Below are 12,167 nucleotides of genomic sequence, written 5' to 3' on the forward strand. Positions count from 1 at the left end.
ATTTCAGATTAGAGATGGAACCATACCTAACTTCTCCTTATGGTTGTTGCACAACATGAAAAATATGTTCCAATCAGTGTGCCCCAATTTAGTGTCTTAGATATTCATGTATTTATTTCGGAATTGGGATTTCTTCGATGCTCCTTGATACATGAAAGCCACCAAATTCGATGCCATCTTTGCTTCCATGGAGGATGATGATTCCACCATTATATTTGCAAAAAGGAAGGAATGTCAATATCTTAATGTTATAAAAACCATGATGACACTTAGATGAGACCTAGATTGACAACTAACTAACCCAAAATAGGCTAAAATAGACCAAAAATCCCATTAAATTCCTAGAATACACAATTACATAGGTGCACAAGGTGCACAAGTGTTCTTTTAAATTTGAAATTTTAAAATAATGTGCACAGTTGTTCACATTGTGCACCTACGCACATGCAGATGTGTTTGTCTATGTCTATAAAGGGTTTGTCAATTTTTAGTTATACACATGCACACCTATTGAGGATGTGTACATGTGAACCTTTTGAGGGTATACACATGTTTATGTGCATACCTCAATAGGTGGTGTTTATACCTTAGAAAAGGTAAAAGGTTTGGTGATGTGAAGGTTTGGAGATGTGGACGTGTAGGGCATAAGAGGGTGCATAGGTGCATTGATGAGAAAGAGAAGAGAAGAAAATTGAGGAGAGAGAGAGAGAGAGAGAGAGCATGGGGGGGATATTTATAGACCTAGGGTTCTAATGTACACCTCCAAGGTTGCACACTTGTGGATGTCCACACATCTGAGGGTGTACACATGAGAAAGTGTGCATGTGCACATCCTTTAAAGGAGGTGAGTGTGTAGGTGCACACTAAGAACATGTGTGCAAGTGCACACTTGAACACTTAAAAAACCCCAAAATTGGATTTTACCCCTTTTCACATGCACAATACTACCTAATTGCGAACCTAGAGGAGGGTCCTAGATGACTGAGGCACCTAACTGGGTGATCTAAGATTATTTTGAAATCAGGGGTTCCCCATTTTGTGACTCAAAATGGGGTGTGCATTGTGAGACCATAACACACTTCAACTACTTATATTTTATCCATCTTGGTCACTCTCCCCTGCCTCCCTCACCCTATCATCAGAATTATCTATCCCTCTAACTCTCATCAATCTCTTCCTCTCTATCTTACTCTATATTTGTATATCTCTCTATTTTGCAAATTCTCACTATCTACCTCCCTATCGTTTCCTTTATTTCTATCTCTATCGTGTCTTACCCCTCTCTTTACCATTTAGCTCTCACTATCTATATTATGTTTTCTCAATTTCTCTTTGATCTTATATATGTATCTTTCTTATACTATCTATCACCTCAAATATCTTTATTCTATATCTTCATCTCCCCGCTCTCCTCTTTCTATTCATATCCCTCCAACTTCTAGTTTCTATATCTTTCCCTTCACACATTCTTTCACTATTTTTCCCTCCCTATGTCTTATCATTTCCAAAATTTCACCTCTTTATCTCTCTTCTTTCTTCATTTAATTCTCTAACCATATCAAAGGTTGACTTATTTGAATTTAATTGACATTTACCCTAACTTAAACTATTAGTAAAACTACAAAAACCATAATTTTAATTAATCATTACTCATAAATCTTATTTCTTAATCTTATTCAAAATCTATCAAAATAAAATTAAAATATATGAATAAATATTTTGTAGGGTTTTACTACAAGGGGAATATGAAAAAATCTAAAATGGTGGAATAGGATTCTATTTTCATAGAATGATTGAGGAATTGAAATCTTTAGCATTTCTATTTGACTTTGCATAGAGTATGAAAAACCTTTGTCAAACTCTAAACACTATTGTTATCTCTAAAAATCTGAAAATCAATATGACCCTATTTACTTACCAACAATTGTTGACCTTTTTGCAACCATGAAACTTTATAAGGACATGGATGCCTAATTATTGTAAGGCTTGACTTATCTAGTATCTCATTTCCATAGTGTTTTCTATCCTACCACTATCTATAATCTGGTGCTACTTTATTTAAGTAGAAGTATTTGATCTAAATATTTCTTTAACTTAGATCTAAAGATTTCTTTAACTTAGAAATCTACAACACAAGGAATTGTTGTCATTCATTATACACAAAATGGAAAGCATTTTTTTTCTTTACTCTTAGTTAAACATATATTTGAGAAATTAAAGTTAGAGAGGAAAGTGAGACAAAGAGATAACTTCAACAAATGATCATTAAGAATAATACTAGCTTGCAAAAAATAGTCCCATTAGAATATAAAATAAAATTAATCAATGATTAATGTTATCTTTTACTATTGCTTTCTCTTCATTTTGGACATTTACAAAAACACACTACAAACAAATTTTCTATGTATATTTATCTCCTATGTCGTCTCTAAAACATCTTGCATGTCTACATAATCTTTTTTCTCTTTATTCAATTATTTCTTTGAATCTATCCACTCCTTTATAACCCCATCTCATTCCACATCACATATCATAATCAAAAAATAAAATATAAGATGTAAGAAGGCTTGTTCATGAGCACACTATGGACTAATATTAGAATAATTTTTATTAATCTATATTTTCTTTCATATATCTCTTTGTATCTATTTAATTATTTCTTTGACACTCTAACCCCCCGTCTCTAATTTTCTCTCTATATAACTTTCTCTCTCTCTCACACACACACATACACATAGACACACATAAATGAAAAATATCTCTACAATAAAGCTCTTAGAATTTTGGGTGAAAATGAAAAATCTTTAAAATTTCTTTGCATTTTTTTTGTAAGTGCTAAGAATAGTCACACCATTTTGTATTTTCACTTAAAAGTGAAAGTATTTCTACTTTGTGTTTTCACTTCAAAGTTAAAGTGTTTCACGATTGGATGTAAATATAAGTATTTTTATTCTAACCCTCTTTTACATTACTTTCTTCAATTCATACTTGTAAGTTGTAATATGTAATTTCCTTCTAATTCTAAATGTTCTATCTTTAGATTTTCTATTTAATTTTTCACCATCTCATCTTTGTCAAAAAAAAATTTCTATTTTCATTAAAAATGATGAGTTTATATATTTTATGTATTAAATTATTAAAATTTTCAAAGTACTCATCAACAAATAATAAGAATATGAAACAACATTAATAATAAATAATGAAGTCTAAATGAAGCATTCTTTTCACCAAAACCATTAAAATTTAAATTTAGAATTCATTCATTCTTATATGAACTATTGAATTGAAGTTGTACATCTTAAATTTAAATTATCAAGGCAAGACTTAATCCAATATTATAATAAGGAAGTAATTAGAACACATATACTTTAACTAAGATGCAAATTTGACACACCTTATGAGAAGATTTTATCTACACCATTTCTCAATTTTTGAATTGGTTATTTGATAAAATTATTTTCAAAGTCTGACAGATAACACTCTTTTTTCATTACTATGGAAAACTATTAAAGTTGTTAAAGTTTTACCATTGTACACACCATTAAAATATTTTCCAACTATTCTTCACAAAAAAATATGAAAACTCTGAAAATGTGTCATGTAATTTAAATTTTAATAATTACCAAGGATTCCAAGAAAATTTTAAGATAAAATAAATTTCTAAATATATAAAATATTTCAAGATTTAAGATAACAATATATCAATATTATATTTTTTAATTTGTATAATTAGAATTTAAAAAACTTAAAAAATTTCTAATTTTTTTTTTGTTAAATTCTAGTTATTAAATATAACATATCTTATAATCTACAATTTGAATATTATAATAATACTACATTACTCAAACTAGGACATTTATAAAAACATTCCATGGAGAATTTTATTTCCCAAAAAATAGTCAAATCTCAACCTTATAATAATTATAATAATACTACGGTACTCAAACTATGAAGTCTTTAACCAAAGAAATGATACTTCCTTCACACATTCTTAGACTTTGTAAGATAAATTTGGAGAACTTTAACTAACACAAATAGGTGAGATTAAAGAAAATGAAACTGTTTCTTTTGCCTTCTCAAAATTGAGATGCAAAGTTTGTAAAGATGTTTTACGTTTCATTAAAATTAAGAATAAATGTTATTCAACACACACCCCCACAACTCAACCCATCATTGAAAAGATTAGTGCTCAATGCAATAGTTTGGACTTCATATCCCTGTGAATACAGAGCTCCCATCCATGCATCATGAATACTCCAAATTTTCACTGACGTGGTGTTGGTAAACAAATTTTTCACAGTAGAATTTGCCCAATGGAGTGTGTGGCAAACCGTTCACAAGAGTTGGAGAGGCCCTTGGTATGCAGCCTTCCTAACTAGACTATGTACAAGGCAGGTTTCCCTACCTCTAGTGACTCAAGGTATAATCATGCAAATCCATTCACAGGGTGGGGAAAATAAATACCATGGTGCACCAACATGTGACAATTCTTAAGCTTCCATGGGTTCGAATATAAGTGTGCTACTTGAATACAAACTCTAAAGTTCATAGCACACCCCACATCTCTGGATGAGAGAGCATATCCAAATAACGAGGCTTCATAAAAAATCTCTGACTTTAAAATCAAATATGCTTCCTGTTGAATGTCATAGATGACTTCATTTTGAAAGAGTTGAAGTAAAAGGCTCTCGAGTTTCTTAATGCATTTTTTATCTTCTCTTGTGCTTGGCGAACCCTCTTCTTTTTCCATGGGCATGGTCATGGTTGAATCCTCTATAAAATTATTCCGACTAGGATGCACATCCATGTTATATTGAATTTTCCCATTATCTATTTCTTCTTCCTTATCTTCCAAAAGATTGTCTTGAAGTCTTAAGTACTGTGAAGTTATACTGATATCATGGTCAACATGGTTGGTCATCACTTCAATTTCCCTTCCATTAATATCAAAATTCTCCTTCTGAAGATCCTTTTGGTGACTAAGACTCAAAGATATCAAACCTCATATTGGATTGCCTTCATCTAATCTGTGGTGTGAAGCAACTTGTGGAGTTATGGCCAGCAAACCTTGTCTTTGAATACCAACTTGAGAATCATCAATAGAAATGCTTTTCTCTAAGAATAAAGGATTAAATTAAACACTTTCTCCATAGAGGAAGTTACCATCCAAATCTTTTGAGCACAAACTTGGGATAAAAGCATCATTAGAGTTTCCTCCCTCAAATTCCTCCATGAGATCACCTACTAACTCATTACTTTCTTCATCAGGCTTATTCTTCTCATAGAAGTTATTTGGCATAGAATTTCCTATTTGATGAAAAGACTCAAAAAGAGGATTTCCTTAAACTTTGAATGATCCATAGGAATTTAATTTTACTTTCATTCGAATAGGGGAACTTGTCTTCATATCCATATAGCTTTCATCTTCAATATGTTCAATGATATCTATCTCCTCTTGAATCATCATTTCTTCTCCAAGACAATTTTCATGAATTGTGAAAGTTGGCATGCATGATAAAGAATTAAGATTACATGGTTCATCTTCTTCTCCTAGAAGTTGATTTTTAACTTTTTCATCAATTGACCATTTAATCACAAGTTCATAAATTCATCAAATGTAAAGGTCTCCATTTCCTCAGGGAAAGCGGATATTTGTAGAAGTTCATGGCTGCTTTTATCTCCATCAATGGTAGTGGTTTTTTGATTGTCTCATGACAACTAATGTATTGATGTCATCAATAGATTCATTTTTTGACCACCACTATCCATTTTCAATTGAAAAGAAACACTTTTATTATCAAGTTCTTCCTTATGCTCACATGTGGAGCTTCCTTTCGAAAATGATTTGGGTCTGTGAGAGAAAAATTGATTATCTTTACCATCTTCTTCATCTATTTTTTGCAAAGTTTAGAGCAAAGATGGATGAATCCCTCCTAGGTCTAGTTTTTGTCCACCATAGAAACTTTTCAAGAAGCTTGCCTGCTTAGGATCAATCTGATTTTGCTGAGATATAGGTGCATGAGAGACATTTTTACCATTCTTCATTGTTGATTTAGATGAAGTACATTTTTCGGCAAAGCCTTCTTTATCTTTATACACTAAATCTTTTTCCAAAAAGGATTTTTGATGATGAAAAAGAAAACCATAATTCTTTCTATCCTCTTCTTCAATCTTTTGAAAAACTTGAAGTAAGTGGGGATGAACCATTTTAGGGTCCAACCTCTTGCTGCCAAAGAAATTCTTCAAGAATTCAACTTGCAGAGGCTCATCAGGAATCTATTTCTTGATATACAAAAAGTATTCATCATCACTATCACTTTCAACTTTTCCTTTGTACCAAACCATGATTCTGAGTTGCCACGGTCAAAGAGTCATCGATAATCAATCTCTAAAATATAGTCACCAACCTTCGTTGTAGGGAAGGTACCTCTTATCAATCATGTTATTGATTATTGTTCAATTGGTTTTGGATTTGACCAAGATTTTTCTTATTTCTTCTTCGAATGACTACTATTCTTTCTATAACTACAATATTCTAACCAATAGGAGCACTTCGCAAGATTTCTTCAAACTCTTCTTCTTCTTCAAGAACTGATTCACCAGATGGTATTGTTGAGCACTTCATCTACACCTCTATGCTAAAGTGTTCAAATCTGAAATAATATCTTCTTGGGTGTCTTGGAAGCCAAGGTTTGGTTGGAGAACTGGAAAAATGTTCTCATGTGGTAGCACCATCATGCTTCATAACAGGTGACTGTCAATCTTCTTGTTCAGTCTCCCCATAGGAGTCACAAAAAATCTGTTGGTAAACAGATTTGTCATAGTAGAATTTTCCCAACAGAGTGTGTGGCAAACCGTTCACAACAGTTGGAGAGGCCCTTGGTATGCGGCGTTCCTCTCCATTTAGAGGGAAAGCTCCCTTGTATGATATAATTTTTAAAAGATTTTCAAATAAAGAATCTAAAAACTTCAAAGATTAGGAGAAAATCATTCAAGATGAATGCACCACATTCCCTTACAACCTTCTTTGGTAAACAAGATTGATAAAAAAGGTGATCAAGAACTACGCTTGAAAACAACCAGTATTACCAAGCACATTCATTAACATTTATGAACACTCGTACAGTACCATTAGAATGTTTACTACAACAGATAACAATTTTGATTTTAGAATAAGAAACCGAAAGAATATCTCATTTTGTTTCCTTGCACCAAGAAGACAAAAGAGATTTTCAATTTCAGAGATAAAAAGTGTACATATTTTCCAAAATTTATCTCTTAATCAAAATTTCAGCATGTGTGTTCCCTTATTTTTCAAACCAAAAGGTCCCTTTACAAAGCCCAAAAGAGCCCTTATATAGACATAGAGGTTAATAACTACCTCATTGTGGTTAATAACTGCCTCCCAAATATGTGATTTGGGTGAGGTTAATTAACTTGAATAAAACTAACCTCAAATAACAATGACCACTAGTCAGAATGTATAGCTTGGAACATGTCTTCAGATGGTTAAATCATTAGCTTGTTGAGTTATTTGATGTAGACTCTTCTTCGTGATCATCTATGTAATTCCTTGTAGACCTCCTTGTTCTATTGAATATCCTCTATGTGGGAATATGCTAGGAGAACACTTGCAAAGGCAATAGGGAATGGCTTCATACCTACTTTCCTCATTTCCTTGAAGAGGATCAAATTTTCCTCAAAACATCCACTTTGAATATATCATAAAATCATTATATTCCAGGAGACAAGATCTCTCTGAGGTAGTTTTTCTTAAAAAACCACCAAGGCCTCATCAAGCTATCCACTCTGTGTATATCTAGCAATCACTATGTTCCATGAAACCAAGACTCATCTGGGCATATCCTCAAAGAGTTTTTGAGCATCACCAACTCATTTATTTTGAGAATATGCTGCAATCAGTCGATTCCACAAAACCAAGTTCCTTCCAGGCATTTGGTCAAACATACTTTGAGCTTTATCAACCTGCCCATTCTGAGCATATGATGTAACCATTGTTGATCAAGACACCAAATTTTTCTTAGGTGCTATATCAAAACTTACACAGCCCTCCATTAAACAACATTGTACTTTGTCCTCTATAATTAACAATCTAGCAAAGGTCTTTGTGTTGCTCATATTGGTCATGCGTATAGAGGCTATTGGCAACTGATGTGAGATATAGCTTCACACACCATCATCTACGTGGGCAGTGGCTCCTTCTATATTTTCTTCTCAAGCTACAATGATATTTACCTTTACACCTACTAAATTGGATTTACTAAAGGCATCAAGAACCTTTCCAATTCATCCATATTAGACTCATACCAAAAATCATTTGATTCCTTAACATTCTATCAATTGGGAAATCTATCAAACATTTGTCTAGCACCAATTGTGACCAATAACTACAAACATTCTGCCATGAAAGCTCTTAAGAAGCCTTCCCTATTGGCACCTTCAAGGTTGAGATTTAGTGATAGAGTGGACAGGTGACATATAAATATTTGAAGAAACCTCAGGCTCAGTTTCCTTTTGTTTAAATTATCTCTGCCCTGCAAGCTTAAAGATAATAATGCACTGTTTTGTACATGTTGCGGTAATCTAAAAATCCACTATGAATGTATTATTATATAGTCTCATTATCAAATGAATGTATAGTGATCAGCCCAGAAGTGGAAGCTGTTTATGTTCACCCCTAGTGACATACAAGATGAATTTTATATGATCATTTCTCTTCCTCACATGGATAGAATAGTGTGTTCCTTTATAAAACTTGAAACTTGAAACAGTTTGAAAATTTCTTGAGCATCTACCAACATTCGCACCAATCACACATTTACTGGGAGTCAAGCAACCTTTTTAGTGAGTGCTGAAATGATAGCATAATAATATCTATCGCAATCCAAAAACCAAAAATTTGAAGGCTTTATATTGCACATTGTAGGAGTATTTTAGTTTGCCATGGTTTATGCTATTTGTACAGTTTGCCCTATTATTTGGAGGCTTATAAACTCTTACTTCCCTTGAGACTAATTTACTAATTTGATTCCTTGGTTTTTATTTGGCGGGTACCCATTTAATCACCTTTATAATTCATTTAGAACTCAAATATGTAGCTAAGAAGCTTCTCATTGTTTATGTAATTTAAACCACCTTTTACTGCACATGATGAATCGTCAAGGACTCTATGGTTCCACACCTTAATGATGTCCACATTAGTGCTTATTGAATGTAAATTTTTAAAATAGATATTCTAAACAAACATGGCTTCATAAATTTAATAACTACAACTTCTTACATATCATTTACTTTAGATATTTTTAATTTTAGTTCTCTCTAAATTTAGAGTACTATTAAAATACAATATTTTTGAACCGAATATAATATATAACCATAAAACATAAACCCTAAAATTTTAGCACAAATTTTTAATGATACATCTTATTACATAAACAAGGCTCAGAATTTATAGTTTATAGGATTAAGAATACATTTTGAAATATTTATGGAAATTCTATTATAAATTCAAAGTTGAGTGAGAGGAGACATAATAATCATTCTACAATTTTCCTTAATCTTTATTATTACTAGACTGCTATCAATTGCAACTATTTCTTCCTTTTCTTCTTTGATTTCATTATTTTCTACTATAATACAATTCACAAAAACTCATCCAAATAAATGAAATAATCCATTGAATTTTCTTATGCAATGTACTGATAACAACAAATCTAATTCCTTTCCATCTTCTTCTTCAACCTCATCATTCTTGAAGATGACATCTTCAAGAAGCTTGACCTTTCAAGTTTTATAAGATCCCATTCATTGTTACACAACTAGGAAAATAGATCACTTAGCAACACTATATAAGTGAAGCAAATGATTTCTATCATTACAAATAAATTCATATATAATAGATACCTACTCAAATTTGAATGCCTTCTCAAGTTGCATTAGAATGCTTCATCAAAATTACAAATGCCTTGCTCAGATTGTATCTTTTCAAATGAATAACAATTATTAACATTATTTCAAATTCCCAAAGTAATTTATTTCCTAGGTTCTTTTTGGAAACTATTAGGACATTAACTTCCTTCCTAGTAAATATCAAACAAGGTGTTAATTTCTACAAAAATATAAAAGGGTCCCTTATAACACCTCGCTAGGGAACCAAAGAGAGATTAACCTAAATAGTGAAACTAAGCTTATTGAATTTGTTTTCCTTAGGAGTTTACAAACAATAATGTAAAATAATGTGGAAGTAAGAAACAATAAGATAACATGTGCATACACTACAAGTCAAAACATAGATTACAAATCTCAAGGGTTCCATAACATAGAATTACATATATATTAAAATCTACTAAATACAAATGATATATACAACTACACCTAATATAGATGAATCAATAAGAACATCACCACATATGAGAATCCCAAATCAAATTGATACAATATCAAAACACATAAAGACTCTACATCCACTACACATGTCACAGGGCATGAGTTATAGATAAAAGTATAAATACACCATAGGTTTTATGACCAATACATAAATTAATATACAAGAATAATATAAGAAGATAAAAAAAGTCTCTAAAGATGAATCATGATAACATAACTTTTGCAAGGATCATCCAACACTAGAATAGGAATCTAGAACATATCTCAATGATAAAGGTCACAATACCACCCGACCTCATAGAACCCAAAAAGGCCCACTTCCTCTATAATAAGAAGATAACCATAGACTCCACACATATGTTAAACCACAAACCAATCACAAAGTTCAAGGATGGAATCCTAAAAATTTATCTAATCTCAAAGTCAATACTCAAATGCAAAGTTAGTACATGCTAATCCAAAGACAACACCACATGTAGGAAATCTTACATGTATATAGAGAAGTGTCATCAAATAAATATAACCCTTGAGTCTCATCTTGGTATCCTCTCTAGACCTTGATACTCAAGTGAACACATGTGACATCAATAAACCTTTCATACATACAAGGATACTAATTGTGCAAGACCTAATCAAGTATCTTTTCCCACTCCCATCATAGTCAAGATCTCAATCAAGTAGCCAGGCATGGGTGAGGCATATGTATTATTAATACTCCTATCCTAATAGATTTATTAACTTACTTACAATAAGCGATCCTAGTAGCCACTTGTGGGCATCGATGCTTATTACAAGCCACTAGCATGTATATTCTTAGATAAATTACCCTAATATAATAAATCATAAATAGTTATAAATTAGATCAAAGTAATTATCAAGTATGGTCCATATGAAGGTTGCAATGCCCTACCCAGAGATCCTTGCAACAAGGATTCAATAAAAGCCAAGATTTTTTTTTTTACAAGCATGAATGCACATGGCAACATCATACAAGGATCACAAAGATTGCAACGGAAGACTTCACCACAATCTCGACAACCAACAGATCTCTGAATGCCACTACCAAACTAACACACGCAAACAAAAGCCAACAACAACCACACACAAGATGAGGGCTCAAAGAAACGACCACACATCAACAAAACATCGAGCTGGGATAGAATGCAGAATCCTAAAATTTGGCTAAGTCTAGATTTTTGAAGCTGTCAAATTTCCCAGAATCTTTATCTTATCTCGGAGAGGTCTGAAACCTATCTCAAAAGATTCATTGCATATATTAAAATATATCTTTAGTATAATGAATTAAATATACATTAAGGAATTAAATATACATTAACTTATACTTAAAACAACATATTTTAAACCCCAACAGACAGACTATTGAAACACACACAATAGAAATAAAAAAGCAACACTATAGAGTTGAAGAACATCGAAGAGGGTATCCAAATCAACTCTAAAAAGTTTGAACCAGACCAAAAAGTGCACGCTGCCCGCCCGCATAGGTTTTTACAAAAATCAGGCGATACTTTAATATAGCATAGAAAAGTATTGCACAACATTTCTAAAGGAGGGTGACACTTTCAGGGATTGGACAATATTTCTCCCAATGACATGCGACACTTTTAGGGTGTTGTATGAAATTTCTCATAAGGAGGTGCGATACTTTCCAATATCACCTGATATTTCTCCGAAAAGCATGTGATAGAATCAGGGGACTCGCGACAAAGTTTCAATGGGCATGCGATACATTTTTGTGT

The sequence above is a fragment of the Cupressus sempervirens genome, chromosome 6 (genome assembly GCF_028749045.1).
Source record: "Cupressus sempervirens isolate cs-2001-9-10 chromosome 6, ASM2874904v1, whole genome shotgun sequence".
NCBI classification, from domain to species: Eukaryota; Viridiplantae; Streptophyta; class Pinopsida; order Cupressales; family Cupressaceae; genus Cupressus; species Cupressus sempervirens.